At 38.8% G+C, this 27,298-nt stretch overlaps 1 protein-coding gene, 1 long non-coding RNA gene and 1 pseudogene across 2 annotated transcripts in view; 1 reads left to right on the forward strand and 2 right to left on the reverse strand.

Moving 5' to 3' along the window:
• CCDC192 (coiled-coil domain containing 192) overlaps positions 1–27,298 on the reverse strand; it is a 211,634-nt gene that overhangs the window by 115,018 nt on the left and 69,318 nt on the right. The gene's annotated exons all lie outside the window — the stretch shown is intronic.
• Positions 302–27,298, forward strand: part of LOC109250929 (uncharacterized) — a 268,707-nt gene continuing 241,710 nt past the window's right edge. Inside the window, exons 1-3 of the long non-coding RNA XR_008423902.1 lie at positions 302–411; positions 4,793–4,921; positions 5,804–5,926. This is a non-coding gene — a long non-coding RNA (uncharacterized LOC109250929). The remainder of the gene's footprint in view (positions 412–4,792; positions 4,922–5,803; positions 5,927–27,298) is intronic.
• LOC109250922 (peptidyl-prolyl cis-trans isomerase FKBP1A-like) lies at positions 13,397–14,147 on the reverse strand (annotated as a pseudogene).

Consider the following 27,298-nt stretch of genomic DNA (forward strand, 5'->3'; position numbering starts at 1 on the left):
CAGTGCAGGGAAACTTGCCAGCATTAATGACAATTACCAGCACAAGGCTCTCTTCTGCTGACCACACCTAATTCTTTTACCCTGATTAAATATTTAAGAACAGAAAGGTTCTGCATTTAAAACACAGTAAACTATGCCAGTCTAAATCAAAGTTTTAAACCGTCGGACAACTCCAAGACTTGAGGCTAATCATTCACCAGTAGAAAAAATTTTCCTAAACTGAAACTGAGTTTGTAGATGCTGTGTTAACAACATCTGAAGTGGAAAGAACTTCAGGGCAACATTTTCTTCTTTCAGGATTTATTCCCAAAGGACACAGTGACTATTATGTTGGGCCTCAAAAACTGAAAGCACTAAAAATTACTCTTTGAAGTTTACTACCAGAATCCAGCGTCTTGACAGACCAAATCGGTAGGTGGTACCTGGTACCTTCTTTCTTAGAAGAAATGAAGGAAAAAATTGACTTTCCTGGAAAAGGCTTTGCACCTGAGGAAATTTTATGGCTTACTTTGTGGAGCTTCCCAGCCCGACACATATCTTGCCTCTACCCTTGCCAACATCTTGGAACACAGGCCTTGGAGAGACTGCATAGGTGACTCTGTTCATCCACCTCACTAATAATGATGTGTTCAGCCTTTCTATTTTACCTTGATTCACCATATCTTAAAAATGAATATAAATATTTTAATATTTGATTTCAAATTATCTTTATAAAAGTACACTGATCATATTTCTTTAAAAATATTACTTCCTTAAAGTTGTCACCGAGATGTCATCAGGACGTAAAAGGTAAAAAAAAAAAAACCTGAGAAGCAGTCTTTATTCTTGTTCTCTAGTAAAAGGAACTTATCTCGAAGGTCATTAAAAAATTAAGTTCATGGGGCTCCTGGGTGGCTCATTCTCTTGGGCATCTGATTTCAGCTCTTGTGTTTGGGCCCCACGTGGGGCTCTGTGCTGACAGCTCAGAGCCTGGACCCTGCTTCAGATTCTCCGTCTCTCTCTCTCTCTCTGCCCTTACCCTGTTCAGTCTCTCTCTCCTTCAAAAACAAATAAATGCAAGAAAATTTTAGAAACAAAATTCAGTTCATGATTACTGTGGGCCAATTTTTGTTCAACATAGTATTGGAAGCCCTAGACACAGCAGTCAGACAAGAAAAATAAATTCGAGGCATCCACATTGGTAAAGAACAAATTAACCTGTCACTATTTGCAGATGACATGATACTATACATAGAAAATTCTAAAGATGCCACCAAAAAACCATGAGCAATAACAAATGAATTCAGTAAAGTTGTAGGATACAAAATTAACACCCAGAGATTGGTAATGTTTCTATGTACTGATTATGAAGTAGCAGAAAGAGAAATTAGAGTAACAATTGTATTGATAATTGCACCAAAAGAATAAAATACCTAGGAATAAACTTAACCAAAGAGGTAAAAGACTTGTACTCTGAAAACTATAAGGCCCTGAGGAAAGAAACTGAAGATTGCACAAACAAATGGAAAAATATTCCATGTTTGTAGATTACAAGGATTAATATTGCTAAAATGTCCATATTACCCAAATCAATCTATAGATTCAATACAATCCCTATCAAAATAACACCACCATTTTTCACAAACTAGAACATATAATAATAAAATTTGTATGCAACCACAAAAACCCCAAATGGCCAAAGAATTCTTGAGAAGGAAAAACAAAGCTGGAGATATCACAGTCTTAGATTTCAAGACATACTGCAAAGCTGTAGTAAAGCAGCATGGGACTAACACAAAAATAGACACATAGAATAAAGAGCCCCCAAATAAACCCACTATTACATAGTCAATTAATTTATGACAAAGGAAGCAAGATACACACTGGGGAAAAGACAGTCTCTTCAATAAACTGTGCTGGGAAAACTGTACAGCTACATGTAAAAGAATAAAAGTAGACCACTCTCTAACACCCCCCCACACACACCCTCAAAATGGATTAAAGACCAATATGTGAGACCTGAATCCATAAAAATCCTAGAAAAGAACAAACAGTAATTTCTCTGACATTGACCATAGCAACATTTTTCTAAATATGTCCCCTAAGGCAAGGGAAACAAAAGCAAAAATAAGCTATTGGGGTACATCAAAATAAAAAGCTTTTGCACAGTGATGGAAACCATCAATAAACAAAACGGCAACCTTCTGAGTGGATAAGGTATTTGCAAATAATATATCCAATAATGGGTTAATATCCAAAATATATGAAGACTTTATACAACTCAACACCAAAAATAAATAAACAACTTGATTAAAAAATGGGAAAAGGCCCTAAATAGACATATTTCCAGAAAAGATATACAGATGGCCAACAGACACAAGAAAAGATGCTCAACATCACTAATCATCAGGAAACACAAATCAAAACGACAATGAGATATCTGTCTTATACTTGCCGGAATGGCTAGAATCAAAAAAGACAAGAAATAACAGGCATTGGGGAAGATGCGGAGGAAAAGGAATGTTCACACACTGTTGGTGGAAATGTAAATTGGTACAGCCAATGTGGAAAACAATATGGAGTTTCCTCAACAAAACTGAAAATAGATCTACCATATGATTCAATAATTCTACTTAATATTTATCAAAGAAAGTGAAATACTAATTTGAAATGATATATGCACACCTCTGTCTATTGCAGCATTGCATACAATAGCCAAGCTATGGAAGCAGCCTAATAGTCCATCAGTAGGTGAATGGATAAGGAAGACACACACACACACACACACACACACACACACACACACACACACATACACACACACACTGGAGTCTTACACAGCCATAAAAAAGATGAAATCTTGCCATTTACAACAACAGGGCGGACCTAGAGGGTATTATACCGAGTGAAATAAGTCAGAGTGAGAAAAACAAATACTATATGATTTTACCCATATGTGGAATCTAAAAAAAAGAACATAACAAATGAATAAACAAAAAGAATCAGACCTGTAAACACAGAGAACAAACTGATGGTTGCCAGAGGTGATGGTGGTAGGAGGGTGGGCAAAAAGAAGTGAAGAGGAGTGGCAGTTTCAGGCTTCTAGGTATGGAATGGCTAAGTCACAGGCATAAAAGACACAGCATAGACAATATAGTCAGTAATATCGTAATAGCAATGGATGGTGACATATGGGAGGTATACTTGTGGTAAGCATAGCATAGCATAATGTTTAAACTTGTTGGACAAATATGTTGTATGCCTTAAACTAATGTCACATTGTGTGTCAACTGTGCTAAAAAAAATGATTACTATGGGCCAAAACTCCCCAAGGAGAATGACTTTCAGAAGACACACAGGTTGGTCACAGGGCAACCAAAAGAAGAGAAGAATTTTGCAACTTATTTGATTTCACCTATGCTAAAATGCTCTTTGGCAATCTGATGATGTCCTTGATAAAAAAGGAAAAGGCTCATGGTTACACGTCTGTGACTTTAATACATTTCAGGGTGTGCTGTGGTTGAAAGAAGTGATTCAGAAAAGTGGTTCTTCCCCCTTTTTTTTTTTAATCATGGCCCACTTTAGTGATGGAGGATAGAGAAAAGCTAAAATTTCTAGTCCATCTACCTGGTTGCTTCCTCCTTTTCAACTGAAAATAACTCCTTGCTAACAAAAAAAGAACAATTTTCAGCTTGAGCTTATACATGTGTGCTGTAAAACAATGCCCCCTAAACAAAATAAAAAATCCATTTTATCACATTTATCTTGATAGTATATTGAAACTCACTCATCTGTATAAATTCAATTAGTGCATCTACCAAACAATGTGTATGTTATTAGCCATTTGGTGAATGTTGGCTAAAGTTGTGGTGTGCGGGTTATATCCATCTTCTTTAGCATTAGTGACCTGGATGATTCTTATTTAAACCTTAACTTGCACATATTTTAGTAACTATCTCTTTAAAAGATATTGTAAGCCAAAAATACCACTAATGCAAATACTTGTTATCAAATAATAAGCAAATTATCTCCAACCAAATGATCTTCAATAACCAAAAAAATGTTCAGTAAATTGAAAATGATAAAGATAAATCAATATCAGTTTATAAGTACAAAGCAAAAAAAAAAAAAAAGCAACCATCAAAAACCAAAAATCAGCCACAAGATTAACAAAGTTCTGAAGACAAAGCATCCTGTTTTCATGCATACCAGTAGCTTTCCAGTAACAGACTACTTATAAAGTACCTCCTTTCTTAAATTATTTTTTTTATTTATTTTATTTCATTTTCTAGAGAGGTGGGAGAGAGGGGCAGAGAGAGAGAGAGAGAGAGAGAGAGAGAATCTTAAGCAGGTTCCACGCACGCTCAGCGTAAAACCGGCCGGGCTCCATTTCACGCCCCTGGGATCATGACCTGAGCCAAATTCAAGAGTTGGATGCTCAGCAAACTGAGCCACCCAGGTGCCTCACCTCCTTTCTTAAATTATACCAATGTGCTGAGTTGAGTTTATGAACTGCTAATATTAGTTATCTATAATAACTCATTTTTTATTTAACTAGTGAAAAATCATAGTTCTATGTAAAGGTGAATATATATAGAATTACACATTTTGCAAATGAAAGAAAGGATTTCTATTTTTGGATCACTTGGAAGCCCACCAGAAGGTCCTCCCCAAAGCACCTGGGGGTGTGAGCCATTCCTTTGGGCAACAGCTGTAGCTTCTTTGACTTTGAGTTGAAGGGCTGCTGAACTGCTGAGCACCAGCCTATTGAATAGAGACAAGCCTATTGAAGCATATCTGGTCATCCTTCAAGGACTGGAATGGGATCCTTCAAGAGCATGGACTTTGTACCGGATGGCCTCTAAGTGTCCTGCTGACCCTGGAAATCCCCATTTATGACTGATGAGGAGGTGATGACGTGTGTTTCTGCTCAGAGTTTCAGGTACACATTTTATTTCAAAGGCAGTACTCTTTATGTTTTAGAAAGAGTTACCACTAATATGACTTGTTGGCTTCTGGGCTGTGTCTCTGAACCGTTACTCTGATGCCAATGAGGGTTTTTATATTCGTTCTGAACTGGGAATGAGTTTTAGTAGATAAAACAGAGGTGAGTGCTATTAGCAATCCCTTTCCGAGGGACTAACATTTTTAGTCAATCCTCCATAAGGCTTTTCAAGCTAATGAAGAGCTCAAAATGAAGGTACTTTGATTTTTAGGTTTTTTTTTTAAAGTTTGTTTGCTTATTTGTTTGTTTATTTAGAGTACATGCAAGCAAGGGAAGGGCACAGAGAGAGAGAGAGAGAGAAAAGAACTCCAAGCAGGTTCTACACTATTAGTGTGAAACCTGACATGGGGTTGGATCCCATGATTATGAGATTATGACCTGAGGCAAAATCAAGAGTTGGATGTGTGGGGAGCCTGGTTGGCCAGCGTGGTCAGGCTGAGCATGAAGTCTTCTTGGGATTCTCTCTCTCTCTCTCCTTCTGCCCCTTCTTCCTGTGTGTGTGCGCTCTCTCTCTCTCTTTCTCTTTCTCTCAAACATTAAAAAAAAGTCAGATGCTTAACCAAGTGAGCCACCCAGGCACCCCATTTTTAGTTTTATAAGAGTATCAAAATCTGGTCAAAGAGCTGGACAGCTCTGTTGTGGTGTTCCTGTCCAAATCTCCAGATTATCTGAAAGAACACCCTCATGTGCTTGAAAAACTACCAAACTTATCCTCTCCCATATTAAAACCTTCTCATGAAAACATTCATTGTTTCTCTGGAAATAAATGTTTGGCTTCAAAGATTTGGCATTAACACAACCTCATTTATCTCAACATAGGTGGTGAAAAAATAGGCTATTTCATAAGGACCTCTGTGACTTCCTGAACATTCTCTTTTCATTGAGGAAGTGACCCTAACTGGAGGACAGCATCTCCCATGGCAGCAGGAGGAGAGAAGGCAGGTGAGTAATGAGGTGACCCCTTATTCTACAGAGCACACAAGGGTCTGTCTCCATGAATCACAATAGATTTCCTAATGCAGACTTGGATATCATCTTAATCGATCTAAGACAGTGGTGAAATTAAATGGTGCCCAAAATCTAGGCAACAGTATTTTTGTCCTAGGGTCTGTGAAATTCCATGAGAAAAGTGTTCAGAAAGAGCTGAATTGAGTGAAGGATTTGGGGAGTTGAGGAAGTATTCAAACAAAACCAGTTTAATTTATATGAACCCCCCAGTGAGGAAAGCATTGAGAATGGGAATTTTGAAATAAAAATTTTCCACATTACTTCACAGGTTCTGCTTCCTTACTGAATGTTGCTTGTTTGCTTTTATAAATAATATTTCCTCCAGCTGGCACCCTTAGACAGGATCCATTCAGATGAATGTCATGGGGCATTGAGCAATTCCAGTACCTTTCTCAATGAAAACTTAAAGGTTATGTTATTCTCCCTATCCTTTCCTTTTGAGTGGCTATGAAGGAAGTTGTTGATATTATTGTTAATGTTTCAAAGAAAACTATAGCTGCTAGTTATTTTCTTAAGTGAGGCAGAGCTCCTGGCCTTGGAAATGTCCTTGAAGATAGGCTTTTTTAGGTGTTACTACTACTTCTCAAAGAGTAAAGGATAGGAATAGAAGTCTTTAGTCTTCCATTAGTTTGCTCTCATTTCTTTCCGGAGTGTGATTATGGTTAGGTATCTTGCTCTTGGGTGGAGGTATACACAGCTAGTTTGACAACCTGGTTGGCCTGATGTGCTGAGGGGCACAAGGAGTCAGAATTTTGGAAATGCCCATGATTTCCATCAGCAAAGAAAATATTGGCTGGTTGGCAACTGAGGGTCAAATCAATAATGATTCTTTTGTGTGGGCACAGTTGGAAAGGAATGCCTTTCACCAATTTTAATAAAACCTCTGAAACATAATTGTAAAGGGGCATTGGGGAAAATCCTGTGACCTATTTGGAATGTATAAGAAGGACTCTCAGGGTGACCCTGGTGGTCAGAGAGAGAATGGAGCTCTGGGGATGGACCTAATGAGAGCAATCCTACAAGCTCATTGACTGAGAAATAAAGCAGAGACTTAAAGAATTAAAAGAATTTGTTGGCTAACATGGGGCAAAGTTAGACAAATATAGGCTTGTAGCCTTTAATCCATGTAGTGGAAAGAGGCTGGTTCATTAGGAAAATCATATTTCGTATGGGATTGGGAAAATAAGTAGAGGGAAGAAGAATATGTTAAGGACACAGCAGAATGTGAATTTCAATACTAAGGTGGCCTAATGGAGACTTCTCGACTCTCCCAAGGGCATATGGATCAACCAACCTGGCACTCAGTAATAAAAAACAAAGGGACTCTTTCTGACCAAAGACCTTGGCAGATGGTAGGGGGAAAGAGGTGTGGTTGCAAACAGCCCAAGGCTTTTTCAACATCAACTGTATCCACAGATTTGAAAAGACTGACTTTGCCCAAACAAAATGTGAGAGAGACATCTGTATGATCAGATTACCATCTACTATTGCTGTCAGGAACTACCCAGAGGACAAGTATAAACCAACCAAACACCATAATAGACACCTTTTGGGGAGGGCAGGTGTGCCTGGGTTTTTCTATGGCCATGCAGAGCCGATAGGCAAGGGGTTTTGCTGGATTTGGGAACTTATTGAGGAATATTGACGGGCACTGGCTTCCCCTCTCCTTGGAAATTTTACCTTCCAGCCCAGCACCAAGGAAAGCATCCAGCATGCACCACAGACATAGTCTAAACCTGAAAATGTCATTCACTGTGCTTGGAGACCTAAGGGAGTTTGAACATTCTCTGACTCTGCAGGAGCACTTCACACTTGAGGGCCATTTTATCTGTCACGCTTCAGAACTTTTCATCTGTAGAGGTCTGTGCTCTGAAACCAGTCATGTGGCCTTGTCACTTCCTGGAGCCTCTAGTAGAGTGTCCTTTCCCAGACAGTCCCAGAGCTCATCACCTGCTGTCTCTGCCCTGATGACATCTTACCAAGTAAGGCCTTCTCCTGTCACTCTGTATAAAATAAAACCTCTCTCCTAGGATCCCTATCCCCTTTTCATATTCTGTTTGTCTCTTTAGCTTTTTCACCCTCTGTTACTTTATATATTGGCTAGTTTATCTGCTTGGCGTATTTCCTGCCCCACTAGAATATAAGTTCCATGAGGGCAGGATGTTGTCTGTTTTGTTTACTGCTTCGTCCCACCACAGGTATCCTGTAAATATTTTGGAAATAAATGAATGAGGCCTTAAGCAGAGGTTTTAAGTTTATCTGGTCTCTTTCAATTTCTTCAGCCCTGTGGGTTGTTTGGGCCCCATGGGTGAGTAACAGATGGAAAGGGCTTTTTGCAAAGGGTGTAACCGAAACTAATTAATGTATCCAAGCACAAAGTGAAAGTTCTTCACTCTGAGAAGGACAAACAGTTGTCAGTCATTGTTTCTTGATTATCTTTCCAAGGCAGGGTCCTCCCAAGTCTAGAATGTTGTCTTTGGTCTTTAAGGAAAAAGTAACAAGACAATTGTTTCACAGGTGCCTCTGGCACATGCCAGCATCTAGTAATGATTGACTTGTCTCTGGATTTTAATGCCTTTAAATCATCCTACTGTCCTTTGAAACCAAGGCAGCCAAGAGAGCTTAGGAAATACTTATTATCTTAAAATTAAGTTAACAGAAAGATTCATAATTGACTGTTAGCCCTTCGGTTCCATGGTTTCTGAGTATCATCTTGTATCTGAAGGCTTTTCTGGCAGTTGCATTCTGCCATCGAGAAAACTTGTCACCCATTAGAAAAGCTTCTTCAGACATCAGTGGACTTGAGGACCACCTCAGTAGGTATTTGATCTCTCACGTTCTTTCTTCTCGGTAACTCCAAATTCCAGATGTCAGGGACAATCAATTTGAGCTGGGTTTTATGACCTACTGTGGGATTCTTGGACAAAGTTAGATTCAACACTAATAAAATGGAGATAAACACATCAAGTCTGTGAAAACCTGTTTGCCAACTCCACATTTATTGCAGAATTTAGAAGAGATTCATGAGATCATTAGAAAAATGAGTTCTCCAATCTTTTGTCAACTGTGGATCAAGAAAAGGAGTTAAGATAACTCTTTGGATTTCTTAAAAAAGAGGCTGGTCTTTAAATGAATCTCTCTAACAGCCCCAGGATGCCCTATACAAGCCACAGCCCTTTCTACTCTCAGTACCATAGCCTCCGTCTGTGACATTGTGGAGGCAGCTCATACAGGCATGTGAGAGCAAGTTGTCAGAATTTCAGGAAAGTTGGGAGCTGGTTGATCTAACAGCAGTAGCTTAAAAAGGGCCATGGCGGGAGGAAGTAAACCACTGAGATAGGCCAGCACTGGGAATCAGGGTTCCTCCAGAACTCCAGGGAGCTGGTTGTTAAACATTCACTAGCACGCCACTAGCCCTCAGTATCCTTCAACACTGCAAGAAGTCCTTTGCCTGCCTGACGTGTGTGTGTGTGTGTGTGTGTGTGTGTGTGTACATATACATGTGAAATAAAAAATATTTAAAATATTTTGTAAAAACAAAAAAGGATAAAAGTTTCCCAGAAAATGGAGATGAAGGTTGCCCGACTGAGTATAAACACCTCATAGACAATGGACTATTCATCTGTGCTGAGGAACTGGAGCCTAACCATCGTTCCACATACTCCAGGTGTGACACCAGTGACTTTTCACTCTTAGACCAGCTGTTGAATCTCCCTATAAGTTCTGGGGATCCAAGCAGAGAGTAAACGTCTTTGTGAAAAGGTATCAGCGGGCATGAGGCCGTATACAATATACACATACTATGAATATATCTAAAAAGAAACAACCATCAGAAGGCCTGGATCCTTTGCTAACTTTCACTGTAGAGTTAAATATTTGCCAAGAAGTAAGCTTCTTCCACTTCAGATCTTTAAAGTTACGTTATAGAAGTGACCACCCAGCCTCAATAAAAGAGAATATGGATTATCATACCAATGACTACACCACGTGAGATAAAGGCAATCTCCCTGCAACTTCAAATATTCCTCTGGAAATAACACGCGCATTGTTTACCCTACCTGAGAACCACCTGTATTTGTATAGCAATCACACTTGAAAGATACTAAGAGTCCAGGGCCGAGCCCTAAAGGCAGGGTCTGTTGACATAATTAGGTGGTAACTCTCCAACTCCCAAAGTTCTTTTGACGATAAGAAAGAAAGAGACACCTCTTGCTCTGTAGGAAACTCCTTTTCAGTTTGTTTTCTAGTAATTGCCTAGTTTATTCCCTTCCTGCTGTTCAGTGGTTACTTTATTTAGGGACAGTAGAGGATTTTTACCTGGTGCCATGGGCTTAAACAGTTCTGGAAAAGTGGCTGTGCACCTGCACCGAGACGAGTAGATGCGTATTAACTATTTTACAAAACAAACAACTCCAGGATGCCTTGCAACTGCTAATAACCTCCCTGGAACAGCCCAGCACTGCTGGATTGTCCCTTTCCACTGTTAGTTCATACGCAAAGTGGTAGGATATTGCCACCTTTGCTCAAATGCAAGAAAATCAGAAGATGCTGTGACTGAAAGTGCTGGTACTTCCAGCTCCAGTTGGTTTCAGAGGAAACTTCTGGTGGCTGTCACTGGCTACAAAATAGATGACATGTGTCTTGTACTCTTTGACTTATTCCTTTCCTCAAGATAACACTCAGGATCTTTCACCTCTCCTTGCCTCTGAATAGGCTGCTCCCTCTGCTTAGATCTCTCTCGTGCTCACCTCCATTTTCACTTGGCCATTTTGGAATCGTCATTCACTTCCCCATATTGGAATCGTCAACTCAGCTATCACGCCATGCCTGAAGGCTTCCCTGAGGAATCCTCATCTCCAGCCTGGGTAAGGGATGGTTCCTCTGAGTTCTTACAGTAATTTTTGATGATTGCCATCATCCCATATGGCATAATGTGCAATATATCCTAGGTATGGTTAGCCTCTTTCTTAAAGCAGTGGTTCTGAATTTGGGTTATATGTAGGATGATGTCAGTACATAGCCCTTTACATTATGTTGGGCTCACCACAAGTGTAACTACCATCTGCCCCACCCAAGACTATGACAGTGTCATTGAGTACATTCTTTATGCTGTGCCTTTTATTCCCATGACTTACCCATTCCGGAGTGGGAAGTCAGTATCTCCAACTCTCCTGCAGCTATTTTGCCCATCACCCTGTTTCCCTTCCCTCTGGACACTTATCAGTTTGTTCTCTGTGTTTATAGGTCTGATTCTGCTTTTTCTTTGTTTACTCATTTGTTTTGCTTTTTAGATTACACATGTAAGTAAAATCACATGGTAGTTGTCTCGGTCTGACTTATTTCACTTAGCACAACACCCGTCCATCCATCATCCTTTCTTATAGCTGTGTAATATTCCATTGTGTGTGTGTGCATGTGTGTGTGTGTGAGAGAGAGAGAGACAGAGACAGAGGGAGGGAGGGAGGGAGAAAGAGAGAGAGAGAGACATATATCAGTGGACACTTAGGTTGCCTCTATATCTTAGCTATCATGAACAATGCTGTAATAAACATTGGCATGCATAAATCTTTTTGAATTACTGTTTTTGTTTTCTTTGAGTAAATACTCATTAGTAGAATTATTGGGTTATATGGTATCTCTATTTTTAGTTTTTCAAGGAATCTCCATATTGTTTTCAACAGTGGCTATGCTAATTTATATTACCGCCAACAGTGTATGAGCGTTCGTTTTCCTCCACATCCTCACCAACACTTGTTATTTCTTGTCTTTTTGATTTTAGCCAGTCTGACAAGTATAATGTGATATCTCGTGGTTTTTGTTTGGATTTCCCTCATGATTGGTGATGTTATGCATCTTTTCATGTGTCTCTTGGCCATCTCTATGTGTTCTCTGGCAAAATGTGTGTTTAGGGCCTCTGCCCAGGTTTTTTTGCTTGTTTGTTTGTTTTTTGGTTTGTTTTTGAGAAAAGCAGAATAAAGCACTTTTATAGTGGTAATTAAAACTTGAAACTCGTGTGTAGTTCAGGGAGGTGGGTGTGGGAGGTAGGCAGCAAAAATTTTCCTCACCAAATCATTACAAGGGAGAGCAAAGTGTTGAGAGGGGGAGGAAAAGCCAAGAAACACTGAAATCAGCAGGGGGAGCTGAATATCAAAAACCAGGAGATACTGAAGCTGTGATGACCAGCATCATTTTCTCAAGACAACACTCAAGGGTGTGTCAGGATGGCTGGGCTTTCATCGGGTGTTAAGTGTCTACAAACAGCACCTTCAATTTAAACTTTCGATTAAGTTCTTAAAATTTAGGAAGCAGAGCTTGGATAGCTACGAGATTACAAAAGTCCTGAATATCCATTAGAAAAACCACAAGGTGGGAGATAAAACAAAAAGTGAGGCCACAAAGGCAGCTTCAGAGTTCCCTGCAGGCCAGGGTGCAAATCCGTGTAGTTTCCAACATTGCAGTGAGAACTATCTGTCTTCAAAAGGCAGAGCGTTTGGGGCACTTAGATGGCTCAGTCACTTAAGCATCTGACTCTTGCTTTAGGCTCAGGTCATGATCTCATGGTCCGTGAGATTGAGCCCCATGACCGGCTCCAAGCTGAGAATACAGAGCTTGCTTGGAATTCTCTCATTCCTTCTTTTTGCCCCTCCCTGCCTCCATCTCTCTCTCTCTTTCTATCAAAATAAATAAATAAACTTTAAAGAAAAAAAGGCAGAGTGTTTAAGGGGAGGCTCGGGTGGGGCAATGGAGGCAAAGGCTCTCCCCCTCTCTGCTTCAGTTTTGGGTAGGGCTTTTAATTCAACCTATGTACATCTGTCAACTTAAAGAGGAATTTGTCCCTCAACAGCATCTCAAAATCTACTACAGCTTTGTATGGCAGCAGCAAGAATGTTTAATGAATAATAGATAAAAATTTCACCCAGAAAAACAAAATAAAATAAAGATTCTTGCATCCTCCTTCCCCCACCAATTCCTATTCTGAAGTTAACCCATTACTTGTGCTGTTAATACTTGACTAATACTTAAATGGAAACCTAGATCTAAAAGACTGAAACTGAAACTTCACCCCAACAAGAAAATGAAATAAAATGAATAACTTGAGGTTCATGGCATATAGTTTAGGTCAACACACGTATGAGGAGAAAGAGAAAGAGCAAAGCGATGGGGACAGAACACTTTCATTCGGTATCAATGCTTATCTAAAGAATGTAGTGGATGGGGCGCCTGAGTGGCTCAGTCGGTTAAGCGTCCGACTTCGGATCAGGTCATGATCTCACCATCCGTGGGTTCGAGCCCTGCGTCGGGCTCTGTGCTGACAGCTCAGAGCCTGGAGCCTGCTTCGGATTCTGTGTCTCCCTCTCTCTCTGCCCCTCCCCTGCTCATGCTCTCTCTCTGTCTCAAAAATAAACATGCATTAAAAAAATTTAAGAAAGAAAGAAAGAAAGAAAGAAAGAAAGAAAGAAAGAAAGAAAGAAAGAAAGAAATGTAGTGGAACAATCAGGAAAAGCTCCACACGACTGGCAGATTTGTGTGTGCACCTCTGGAGGTACCACATCCCTCCATGGCACATCCAAGAATGGGGTGCTCAGGGAAGATGCCATTCCTGTCATTCCAATTTCAGAAGCTCCATGTCAAGGACAAAAACAAGAGTGGCATTTGGTGGGGTGATGCCTGGGTGCCTAGGAGCACTGTAGTCATAGTCTGGGGAGATATTTTGGCTCTCTGACCCATACTTACGGGGGCAATGCCTTCTTTCTAGCCTCAGATCACCTCCTGCTTCCCTAGCATAAACTTAAAGTGCTTCTTTCTGTTCTGGAAGGGATCAAATTTCTTTCTATCTTCAAGAATCCCTGTGTCGTGCACCACACAGGTCTGGCCATGCTTTGGGACAGTAGCCCATCTCTGGGGGAGATAGTCTCCACCTGCACGTTCTAAGACTGCAGTGGTGAGGGATGCTGGGAGGGCAGGCGAGCCACATGGACAGACAGCAGACCTGGAGGTGATTCCTGGCCTCATGACCCATGCTCGCTTTTTAATCATCTAGTTGTTTATTTTTTCACTGTTGAGTTGTATACATTCTTTATATATTTTAGATATTAACCCCTTACAGGATATATTATTTGCAAATGATTTTGCAAACCTTCATTCAGTAGGTTGCCATTTTGTGTCATTGATGGTTTCCGTTGCTGTACAAAAAAAATTTTATTTTGATGTAGCCTTTGCTTTTGTTTCCTTGCCTTAGGAGACATATCTACAAAAATGTTGCTGTGGCCAATGTCAGAGGAATTACTGCCTGTGTCCTCTTCTAGGATTTTTACGAATTCCAGATCTCTCAGGAATTTAGGTCTTGAATCCATTTTGAGTTTTTTTTGTGTAGGTATGGTGTTAGAAAGTGGTCCAGTTTCATTCTTTTACATGTAGTTGTCTATCTTTCCCAGCACCATTTTTTGAAGAAACTGTCTTTTCCTGCAGTGTATATTCTTGGCTCATTTGTCATTGAGCATAGTGTTTTCAAAGTTCATCCTTCTTGTAGCATGAATCAGTACCTCATCTCTTTTTAGGGCTGTTACCAAACTGGTAACTACTAAATTAATATAAATAACTGATAATATCATACTGTTGCCTTTCTTTAACAGATTAAATTCAGGCATAGCAAAGGACAAGATTTAAAGAAACAAACAGCAAGGAGTAACTCAATCACTTTTCCCAGGCTATGGTTGAATCTCCCTCAATTTCTTTGTGTCTCAGAACCAACAGCTGACCTAGTTAAGCCCGCCGAAGGACCCAGATTCTGGGTTTGGCAGGTGTTGTGCTATTCTTTTTGCCTTCCAGGCATTTTGAACAATTTCCTTAGGGTAGAAGTTTCCCAACTTTATGGGTCCTCACCTCAAGCTGGAAATCTAAAATTCTCTTGCCACTTTCCTTGCACCCTCAAGTCAGACTTGAGACCTCCTCTTCACCAGTTAGAAGCATTCATGCCACAATTCATGTCAGAACCGTTTCAGATGCCCTCCACTCACAGCAGAAATATCCTGTACAGAAGGAGGTTCTACTGGAAGCTTCTAGGGCTGGCCTCAGAGTTACTAGGTGGGGTGATGCAGTGGTGGACACTTCCACTGGGACAGTTCTGTGGTACGATTAGAGCATCATCCCCAACTTTAGTTTCCAAGCCTGGTCCTCTGGAGAGAACCTTCCGGAGAGTCTTGGGAGTTACTCCTGATCTTCAGTTAATTCTTTTTTTGCTTAAATTCATTAGAATGTGTTTCTGTTAAATGAGAGTAGGATTGCTATCACAGGACTCTACCTTAGAAACCCTGTTGGTGTTGAACTGTTAGGAGAAGATTGCCCCCTAATTCACTGATTAGCTTTAGGGCCATGACAGACCTCTTTTGCAGAAAAGCCCTTGTTTGCATGGCTTAAGTTGACAAATACTCTTTATCTCTCAGAATATAAAAAATTTCACAGGTGCAATCTGAATGATTGTGATTGTGATGTTTGACACTAGTAAAGTATTAATCCACACAACAGTATATTGATTTCTGAGATACTCTCAGCTGACCACTAACTCTGAATCATGATTTCTTTGCCCAGTCCATCAGGCTTATAAGTTCAGGTTGTCTTATCTCTTAATCACCCTCCTTGACCCACTACCTTTCTCAAACACATATGGAATGTACCACAATGGCCTTAAAATGCATTGTCTAATTGCTATATCTGAGCATCAATGATGGATGGAAAGTTTTGAGAAAAAATATAAATCTGTGATTTTTGAACTTTGTATGGACATGTTTTGCAGTTAATAACATCTGATAAGAATATGCTGAACCATTGATTTTGACAAATTCCTTCTTATACTTTTCTATATAGACACTCCCCAGACTCCAGTGGGCAATGTAGAAGGCCTATAAGGACATAGTTTTTGTGATGCTAAAGGTAAATTCCATGCAGGAACCTGTCAGTATATGGAAATTATGTTAAACCTCATTATCTCTCCACCCCCCTCCATCCTCAAATGGACTACTGCACTGATCTAGCCTTATGTACCACCTTTGGAGTCTCTTAAGGCATTCAGAAATGAAATCCAGGAGGAGGAAGGTAGTATTTCAGTTGATGTTCTGGTATTTTCCCTTTATCTACCTTAGGTTTATTTTGCTTTGGCATGTGTGACAGTCCACAGAAAATGTCAAAAATATCAATCAGCTCTTCCTAAAATATATTGAAGATGATGATACAATAGCTTCCAAGGCACATGGCATATGCATATACCATATGAGCCTAAGAATACACCTGTGAACATACCATTTCAGAGTGAGAAACACTAGCCTGAAGTCTTACTACCATGCATTTTTAGGGTGACATGTGGGCATTGCGAAAAGAGAGACCCTGTTGTCATAATATTTATTCATAAGGCTGTAGGAAATTATGTTTTTAGGCTAAAAGTTTTCTCAGATCATGGTCTCAGACATAAAAATAAAACAAATAAAAACCCATCCATGAAGAGGAATCAAAATGAAAGCATCTTAATAAAATGAATTTGCCATACTTAAAGAAGATTTTGAATATGGTTGTTTATCCTTAATTCTGTTTGAGGCCACACAGATAACATAAGACATAAATGGGAGAGCAGTAGGAGCCAAGTAGCATGTGATCTCATTGGCATGAATTTCCAAAGGGGTCAGACTTGAAACCGACCAGCAAAAGATCAATTTGCTAGGAAGTCATTTTGAAGACTAAGTTCTTACTTATCCTAAGATCTATGGCCAAATGGCAAATTAATGCCCTAGGGAGCACACTTTTGGAGAGGTCATGGAAGCATCCTCTGAGTCCCTCATCAACTAAACTTTGACCTTGTCCAAATCATACATCTCTGAGCATTTAACATGCTAGTTGGTCAGGCTAAAATCCACTTCAATCCTAGGTTTCCATCCAGGGTAACTTTTATCTACAACAGTGACTAGCTGAACATAGCGGCCCTTTAAGGGTTACCGTGATCCAGCTCTTTAATTACTTTGGTTACTGCATGAGCTCTATCTCTGGGGATGAGTGTGTTTCAGGCATGGAATACTGTTGAGGGGGAAACATTCCCATGAGCTCAAGCTGGACATAACTTGTTTTTAACACTTAATGTAAACATCTAGTTGTATTCTCATTAGCAATTCTGCAAAGCAAAATAATGCCTCCCATTCTCATTTCCACCTATTCCATCCTCAGAGTTTCCAGTCTGACTGTATGCATTGTTCTGGCCCCCACTTCTACCCTGGTGTATGATGCATTTTCCCCAAGGCCAGCAAAAGCCTCCCTGTTTGATCGCCAAGCCTCCTCCTCCTGCTTCTCTGAATCCTTCCTCTTAACCAGTTCTTCCATGAGGACAAACCATAACAATTCGCAACCAGGGCTCCCTGCACCTATGAAGCCCGAAGCATATGAGACTGGCTTGTACGATTAACAAAAATAGTTGAAGAATGAACAATTAATAACTATTTCTTATGGTTTTATATTCCCTAACCTCTTCCTGAAGTCTTGTGACTTAGTTGTATCCTTTCTATGAGAAGCTCAAGTCCTCCTTAGATCCTGTAACACAATATTGCCATACATTTTTAATGAAAAAAGTTTAAAAGGTGTGGAGTTATTATTTTAGGTTTCATTTTTGAAATGACTCATACCTAAACCATTTAGAAACTCTGTGGCCTGGTTATCCTTCTTGGAGAAATCACACCCATTTAGATGAGTCTGTGTAAATCATTTATTTATATGGTTGCTAATTGTTGTTACAGGTTCCAAGGCTATGACAATACCTTTTCATTTATAAAGGCTAAAGAGAACTCTCCTGGACATTTTTTCTTCCCTGCAATCTCCCAGTGGGGTTTATGTCAGCTCTCAATTAATGACATTTAAAACAAAGGGAAGAGATTGGGCAAAAGATAAAATTATTTATATGTGAAACATTACGAATGATAAACATCTGCACATAAGCAGTTACTTTAATTACCACTTAAAATTAGAAACAACTTCCCTTTTTTATTTTTCAAAATAGGCTATTGACATCATCAGTAATTTCTAGGAAACTATATTAAAATTTATGTTTAAAAAGTAAATTGTTAATAATTCTGAGGTTTCTCATTCAACTCAATTGTGGGTGCTTCTGTTCTAGAGGAATTCTTGGCAGTTTCTGAGAAAGGGAAGGCTAAACAGAATAAGGACAGACTAAAACAAGGCCAACTGGTGAAATCAGGAAAGTAAAGAATATAACATCAAAAAGGTGTGTGCTCACTGACTCTCCTCTCCCCTCCACTGGTTTTCCCACTAGATTTACATTAATGTTTCCAGAAATGTGCATCCAAAAATGAATGTCAAAGAAACTTTGGCTAAACCAGTTGCATTTCATTTAGCACTACACAGGAGGAATATGCATACTCAAAACTCCCAGTTGGGATTTTTTCCTTAAGGGGTCAAGCAAGAATTGGACAGAATCAGGTAGGATGGCATTTCCTTGGGGGCTGAGAAAGTAAAGGTTAGAAAGTCAAAGGTGGAGGGACAAGAGTGTGGTCAGAATCGCCTCTAAGCTTCATAGATGATCTTTTCCAGTTGCAAAACTTCTCAGCAGTAGTTTTCCATTCCCTGTGGCATTGACATCTGCCTAACACAATCACTGTGTTCTTGCTCAAGCAATGATGAACAGAAATGTCTGTATTAGTTCCTCTGGGCTTCTCTAGGCGCATGAAGAGGGTCTCCTACATGCCCTCCTCATGCACAAAGAATAAGTTCTCACAAGTCCTTGTAAGAATAAGTTCTTTTTTTCATGGACATGCACACACACACACACACACACACACACACACACGTGTGCATGTGCGGAGGTAGGGCACAGGGGGAGAGAGCATCTTAAGCAGGCTCCATGCTCAGCACAGAGTCTGTCACAGGGCTCCATCCCATGACCCTGGGATGATGACCTGAGCCAAAATCAAGAGTCGGCCACTCAGCCAACCGAATGAGCCACCCCAGCACCCCAAGAAAAAGTTCTTATATGCATTAACACTTCTTTGGGTCAACAGAGACATATATTTATTGTGAATACCATGGAGTACTTAAGAGTTAAACTCAACAAAATGGATTCTGGTACTGTTAGATAAATGTCAAAAGCATATATTGCAAGTAATGATAGGATAATCAGCAAGAGCAGGTGCAGTAATTAACGTCAACCTTAATGAGGGTGGGCTATGCCATAGGCACAATTCTAAGTCCTTTTCTTTTATCAACTTATTTTGTCCTCTCAATAACCCTATTAAGTTGGGTTCTATGATTATTCCATTTTATAGCTAAACAGGATGCTGAATTTTCCCACCAAGAATGCCATTAAAATTTAGCACTGAAGAAGCCAGAAGAATGTTCGCTGGGTTTTGTTTTTTGTTTTCATTTTTTGATGCTGGTGTTGTTTTTGTTGTGTTTTGTTAGTTAGCAAGCACTTATATAAAATTTACAGCATGGCAGTTACTGATCTAAGAATTTTCTAAATATGACACTAACTCTATTAATCCTGACGACAATTTCATGAGCTAGGTTCATTTATTATAACCCTTTTGAAGTGGTAGGAGTTGAGACTCATGGAGATCAAGCAACTTACCCAAGGTAACATGACTAGAAAGCTAATAGAGTGGTGTCCTAATCCCAGGTAGTCTGTTCTGATTGTGCAGTGGGAAAAAGTCCTTACAGAAGCAGGTGATGCTTAAGCATTTCTTGAATATTTAGCCAACATACCCAATTTATTGGAGGGAGGAGGAGTGTGTGGGTCATGTAAAGGAGAAGTTGAGGAGAGAAGCATGGGTGCTTATCCTCTCTCTCTCTCTCTCTCTCTCTGTCTCTGTCTCTCTCTCTCTCTCTCTTCTTAGACCTTGCTGGTGACTCTATCACACCTCATGATTGGTGTGAGAGCTCACATTTTCTCTTTTGGATGTTAATGCCTAGTATACCTAGGAATGTTGAAAGACTAATCTCGGGGATTAGAAACTATCTGAGATACGAATGAATAGTCAAAATCAATTTCAGTGCTAACAGCTACAGTTAACAGTTCAGATTTTATTTTAATTAGTAATCATCATACTTCTTCACATTTAGCAACAAAGTGAACTACACAATTCACGACTTTTCTACTTAACTATCCAAATATACATTTCCCTATAACTCTTAGATAGTCTATAAATTTCAATAAATCCAAACTGAAAATTCATTCAGTCTCATAAAGAGAAGTCACCACTATGCCAACACCGACAATACCCTTGATCACTATAGAAAGAGAGGAAGTTAACATGCATTGATGAAGTTTTGAGCATCTGGAAAGCTTTTGGTTAAGAAGCCTGGTCTCATTAATAAAAGAACCTAAAAATATCTCAAGTAGAAAAGGAGTGGAATCTGGTGCTTTGAAATGGAAAAGAAAATAAACAAACCTGAGAGCAGGAAGTTGATTCATCCAAAACAAAGAGGGTGAGGTATTGGGTGTTCTTCAGATGGCAGGGAGAGTACTCCACTTCTACCTAGGTCCTTTGGGTAATATGACCTCAAATAGGCAGGTGTGCCAAGGGAGACTTGGCCCTGAGTGCTATATATAGCACAAGAGTTCCCACAAATCTTCTGTTAAAACTTAGCACTGAACGACAAGAACCATAGGTCTTTGAATGGGTCCATAGGCATTCAGAACAGAAAAATAGCAGCCACAATGCACTAGAATATAGTGTCAGTCCCCTCTCCACTTTGGATAGTAAAATCCTTGGGGTACCTGTGCAAACCTCAGGGAGGAAAGAAGACCATTCTTCCTAACAATAATGGAGACCAAATTTCTGGCTAACAATCACAGTAGGGGCCTGAATCAGACTTGATTTTATTTAAGCAAAAAAAAAAAAAAAAAAAAAAAAGTTGTATTTTGTACATTGAACATCGTGAAATTAGACACGGAGGCAAATTGTACCTTCTTTTCAGACTTTTTGATTGTCTGGTATTTATTGCATAAACTTTAATCTCAACTTTTACCCGGGTTGGTGATAGTAGTGGTAGTAGTAATAATAATGAACCAAATCTGATTCCTCTGGGGTCCAATTATAAATACTTACAGATCCAGGTGAAGACAAATGACTTAAACACTGGTGTGGCAGAATCTGATCCATACCTCCCACTTCTTCCTGGGTGTACAGCCAGACTACCTTTCCTGGCATCCCCTGCAATTACTGTGGCCTCACAACTAAGCATTAGCCAATGAACGTGAGCAGAAGTGAGGTACACCACTTGCAGTTTTGTAGTTCCCCCGTATCTGTGGTTTTGTTTTCCATGGTTTCTGTCACCTGTGGCCACCCATGGTCTCAAAGCAGCTGATCCTCCTTCTGACATATTGTCAGAAGGTCAGGAGGAACCTGACATTACATCACAATGCCCATGTCCTTTTACTTCACTTCATCTCATCATGGAGGCATTTTATCAGCTCACATCATTACAAGAAGAGGGAGTACAGTACCATAAGGCATTTTGAGAGAGAGAGAGAGGGAAAGAGAAACCATATTTACATAACTTTTATTATATTATTGCACTTGTTCTTACTATTAGTTATTTATCAACTATTTAACAATATTTAGTTATTAGTTATTATTAGTTATTAGTTAATATTAGTTATTTATTAGTTATTAAATATTAGTTATTTATCAACTATTTAACAATATCAATATTTAACAACTATTTAGTTGTTTATCTCTTGCTATGCCTAATTTATAAATTAAACTTTATCATAGGTATGTACGTATTAGAAAAACACGTGGTATATATAGAGTTCATTACTATCTGTGATTTCAGGCATCTACGGTGGGGAGGGGGGGTGGTCTTTAAACATATCCTCCACAAGATAGGGGCGGGGTGGGGGTGGGGGTGGGATTACTCTGTAGACCATTATAAGCTTCTGAAGCACACACCTCCATGATCTCCTCCCTTCTGGCCCACTAGAATAGAGACGATCCCAAATCGTAATCAGAATCTACATGTGGAAGATGTCAGGGGCTTCATCAGTCTTTCAACAAGTGACCCTGAAAAACAATGAATGAGCAGAGCCTACATACCAAAAAGAGTACTCACAATAGAATGTAACTTGAATAGGCAAGAAATTTCTCTTGTGCTAAGCCACTGAAATTCTGGGGTCTATTTGTGACAACAGGTAGCATTGTTGTAATAAAATTTGAGTAGTTAAAACAACAACTACAAAAACAAACTAACTCCTTCCCACCTACAGTCACCACACAATCATGTCCTCTGTAGGGAACATCTTTCAAATTATAGAAAAGATGTAAGAAAAGAGTTGTTTAAAGTCAAAATCCAAGGTAAGGTTCATACTTAGGATACCTATAAATCTGTTTCATTTGCCACACAAAGTAGTCTATTTTATTTTAATTAGTTGCCAACATTTACAAGTGGAAAATTTTCCCACAAAAATCTAGACTTTCATCTTCTGAAAAACTTGGTAAGTTGAGCTTTATTCTCCTTCTTATGTATGATATGCACCCTGCAGACACACATGACTTGTTCTGGCCATACTCCCTCTTTTGCTTTACTTATTTGGCCTTTGAATGTAGTTGTATGTTACTGCTGGATTATCAGAAATAGCTGGGGATTTAGAAAACACACAATACCAACTAGACTATAACTACAATGAGGAGAGACTACTTGAACCATTTACATGTTATATCCTTGGCTTCTTTTGATGTGGGTCATAGAAACAGTCACATAAAATTTATAACTGCATTTGTTGATTTGAGATTACTGATATTTTTTGCCTCCTAACTATCTCTCTCAGTATTCCCTACATGAAATCCAACATAAAGTCTCGTTTCAGAATTAGCTCACTAGAAAATAATTAGTAATATCTCCTCCACCAATACAGTAAGAACTACTCATCTGTTATTTTCTCCATTTTGCCTTTACCATTAAGACCAGCATAGTTATATTTCTTTCAAGTATACTCTATGGAAAGTTATGACTTAAACTTGCAGGTTCTACTTTTTCTCCTTTCATTGCTATTTTATTTCAATATGTTCTCATTTATAGTTATTTATGTACTTAAAATACATCTGTTTCATACATACATTTATTATAGGCCACCTCAAATTCTTACTGAAGTTAAATAGAGTATAAATAAATAAGTATAAATTAAACATTATCGTTAATGTTTAATAACAGTATAAAATTATATCAGGAGAACATAAAGTTTAATATTCGTATCCATTTGAGATACATTTTTTGTTTTTGTTTCTTGCCTTTTGAAAATAGGGTAATATTATTAATAAATAATTTCTTAGAATCTTTTCTAGATGATTTGCTGCCAACTAGAGGAGCATGCTTAATTTGCTGTTGTTTCATTTGTTTTCTAAAATGCACATAGAGAAGCAACTATCATATACACATAGATAGATTCTCTTATTTACTTGGTCATTTGTTTAACAAGGCATTTACTGAACACTTACTTTGTATCAAGAACTATGTGAGACTAAAGCCAAGTCTCAGAACTTGGGGACTCAACTATTACGGTGGAATAGAGAGTAAAGAAAAGATCGGTAGAATATGCACTGGAAGAAAAGACAGTTTCTGCCTGAGGAGTCAAGAGAAGCATGTCACTTGAGGGAGATGCACCCCAGGTTTTGAAAGGCATGCAGTGGGTGAAGCACAGGGAAGGGTCCACCTTGGGAAGGGGTGAAGCACAGGGAAGGGTCCACCTTGGGAAGGGATGGAACCTAGAACCTAGGAGAATCTTGAGTGAATCCCGGATCCTCAAAGCATGTCCTTGCTGAATGTCAATTGTCAGTAGAAGGCAGGGGACAAGGTCAGGAGGTTAAACCATCAAAAGAAAAGTGGTAGGGATCTGGTCAAGGTCCTTTCTTGACATGATGGCCAATACCCTGTTATTGTTAATAAGCAGTCATTGAGAGATTTAAGTAAAATACTTATATTATTGGATCGGTGTAGTCAATGGAGCCAACTCTGCAATCAGTCTGATTACTTCCTTTATGATCCATTGATTTATCTTGGTAAACATGCATATCAGAAAAAACTTAGAATAGCTTGAAAAGGTAAATATATTAAATTAGAGGCCACTAAAATAAATTTGAAAGATGTAGTTAAATGAATTTAAAGGCAAGACAATAAGATGGGGCAAGTGAGAAGTTTGGTTCACATTGTTCATGTCCTGACATCCTACCTAAATACTTGTTAGAGATGAGGCACAAATAACTTGACCCTAGACTTTCTTGGTAGTTAAAATAACCATTATAGAAACAAGATCCATGGAGTAAAAGCAAGCCCAGTGCTTAGTGAAATACCAGTATTCATACAGCAGAAAGGCATACTCTCTGATATAATAATAAATGTCCTCAATAACAGTCTGACACCAAGTAATAATAAACTTGATAGGACAATTTTCTTTATTTTTCTTTTTTTTAATTTAAATTTTATTTGGTTAATGTCTATTGCAATATTGGTTTCAGGTGTAGAATTCAGTGATTCATCACTTACATACAATACCCACTGCTCATCACAACAGGTGCCCTCCTTTGTACCCATCACTCATTTATCCCATCTCCCACCCACCTCCTTCTGTCAACCTATAGTTTGTTCTCTGTCATTAAGAGTCTCTTGGGATTTGTTTTCCTCTATTCTCTTCCTCCCCCACGCTTCCCATATGTTTATCTGTTTTGTTTCTTAAATTCCACATATGACTGAAATTATATGGTATTTGCCTTTCTCTGATTGACTTGTTCACTTAGCACAATACATTCTATCTCTATCCACATCATTGTAAATAGAAAGATTTCATTCTTTTTGACTGCCAAGTAATACTTTATACACACACACACACACACACACACATCTTCTTTATACACTTACTGTTTATGGATATTTGGGCTCTCTCCATAGTTTGGCTGTTGTTGATAATGCTTCTATAAACATTGGGGTGCATGTATCCCTTTAAATCTATATTCTTGTATCCTTTGAGTAAATACCTAATAGTGCGATTGCTGGATCGCAGGGTAGTTACATTTTTAGTTTTTTGAGGAGACTCCATACTGTTTTACAGAGTTACTGTATCAGTTTGCATCTCCACCAACAGTGCAAGAGGGTTCCTGTTTCTCTGCATCCTTGCCAATACCTGTTGTTTCTTGTGTTGTTAATTTTAGCCATTCTGACAGGTGTGAGGAGGTATCTCATCATGGTCTTGATCTGTATTCCCTTGATGATGAGTGATGTTGAGCATCTTTTCATGTGTCTGTTAGCCATCTGGATGTCTTCTTTGGAAAAGTGTCTATTCATGTCTTCTGCCCATTTATTCACTGGGCTATTTGTTTTTGTCTTTTGGGTGTTGAGTTTGATAAGTTCTTTATAGATTTTGGATACTAACCCTTTATCAGATATGTCATTTGCAAATATTTTCTCCCATTCTATAGTCTGCCTTTTAGTTGTGTTGATTGTTTCCTTCCCTGTGCAGAAGCTTTTTATCTTGATGAAGTCATAACAGTTCATGTTTGCTTTTGTTTCCCTTGCCTTTGGTGATGTGTCTAGTAAGAGGTTGCCGTGGCTGAGGTCAAAAGGTTGCTGCCTTTGTTCTCTAGGATTTTGATGGTTTCCTGTCTCACATTTACTTCTTTCATCCATCTTGAATTTATTTTTGTGTATGGGGCATTGTGTCATTCAAAGCCATTATTTTCTTGTTGATTTTCTGCTTAGATGACCTGTCCGTTGTTGTAAGTGGGGAATAAAAGTCCCCTACTATTATTGTATTATTATCAATGAGTTTGTTTATGTTTGTTAGTAATTAATTTATGTATTTGGTGTTTCAGGTTGGGGGCATAAATATATACAATTGTTAGATCTTCTTGATGGATATGCCTCTTTATGATATAATGCCCTTCTTCATCTCTACCTACAGTCATTGTTTTAAAATCTAGTTTGTCTGGGGCACCCAAGTGGCTCAGTCAGTTAAGTGCCCAACTTCAGCACAGGTCATGATCTTGTGGTTCATTAGTTTAAGCCCTGCATTGGGCTCTGTGCTAAAAACTCAGAGCCTGGAGCCTACTTCAGATTCTGTGTTTCCTTCTCTCTCTGACCCTTTCCTGCTCACACTCTGTCTCTCTGTCTCTCAAAAATAAATAAAACATTAAAAAAATAAAAATAAATAAAAGATAGTTTGTCTGATAGAAGTATGGCTACTTCAGCTTTCTTTTAATGTCCGTTAGCATGATAGATGGTGTTCCAACCCCTCACCTTCAATCTGCAGGTGTCTTTAGGCCTAAAATGAGTCTCTTATAGTCAGCATATAGATGCATCTTGTTTTTTTTATCCATTCTGACAACCAATATCTTTTTATTAGAGCATTTAGTCCATTTACATTCATAGCGATTAATGAAAGATATGAATTTAGTGCCATTGTGTTACCTGTGTTTCTGGTGATACTCTATGGAATGGGACATTTTATAAATCTTCCAAAACTAAGTCATTAGCATCATGTCAAACCACTTCTCCCACATTCAATGAAAGCAATTCTAGGGCAACTTGATACAGTCTAGGATTTGGCTCTCTGCTGACCTCATTTACTTGAAGAATTTTAGGGTAGCTCTGTAAAAGAAAACATGAACTATATTTCAGGCACTACCCTGTGATATACTTTCTCTCATCCAAGCTTTTTAAAGCGAGATATCGAGTGACACTCCAGGTTAGACCCTAGAGTACAGTTAAGCACAGAGCTCTCTGGTAGAAATGGCCAGGTAGGCTGGGGCTAGAACTGATATCTGCTTTTGGAAATTGTGGGCCCTGAAATGATACTTTTTGAATTGAAAGAAGTATCTGCCACTTTCTGCCACTTTCATTCATCCATTCACTCATTGACTGACTGACTGAGTCATTTAGCACATACTTATTGAGAACATACTATGGGGAAGACACCATGAATTAGATGCAGGCTCTACTATTAAGATATTTATCATGTTGGATAAAGACAGAGAAACAGAAAAATTACAAGGAGATGTTTCTACCAAAGGCTTAAAAAGACATTCACCAGGGGAAGAAATGAGCTGAATAAATGTTGATAGGATATAAGATTGTCTTCAGAAAGTAATTTTCTCTTTAACTTCCTATAAAATAAACTGAATGTAGGCTAATATGAGGTACTTTGTTCCATAAGGTTATTAACCACAACCCTATAAAAATTGTGGATCAGTTTTACTGAAACAGTTCATTTTGTAATAACTTTTAATAAATTTTTTGAACCTTTGTATGTGTCAGGCACGTTGCTAT

The sequence above is a fragment of the Panthera pardus genome, unplaced genomic scaffold (assembly GCF_024362965.1).
Source record: "Panthera pardus isolate Hobbes unplaced genomic scaffold, ASM2436296v1 HiC_scaffold_2, whole genome shotgun sequence".
In the NCBI taxonomy this organism is placed as follows: domain Eukaryota; kingdom Metazoa; phylum Chordata; class Mammalia; order Carnivora; family Felidae; genus Panthera; species Panthera pardus.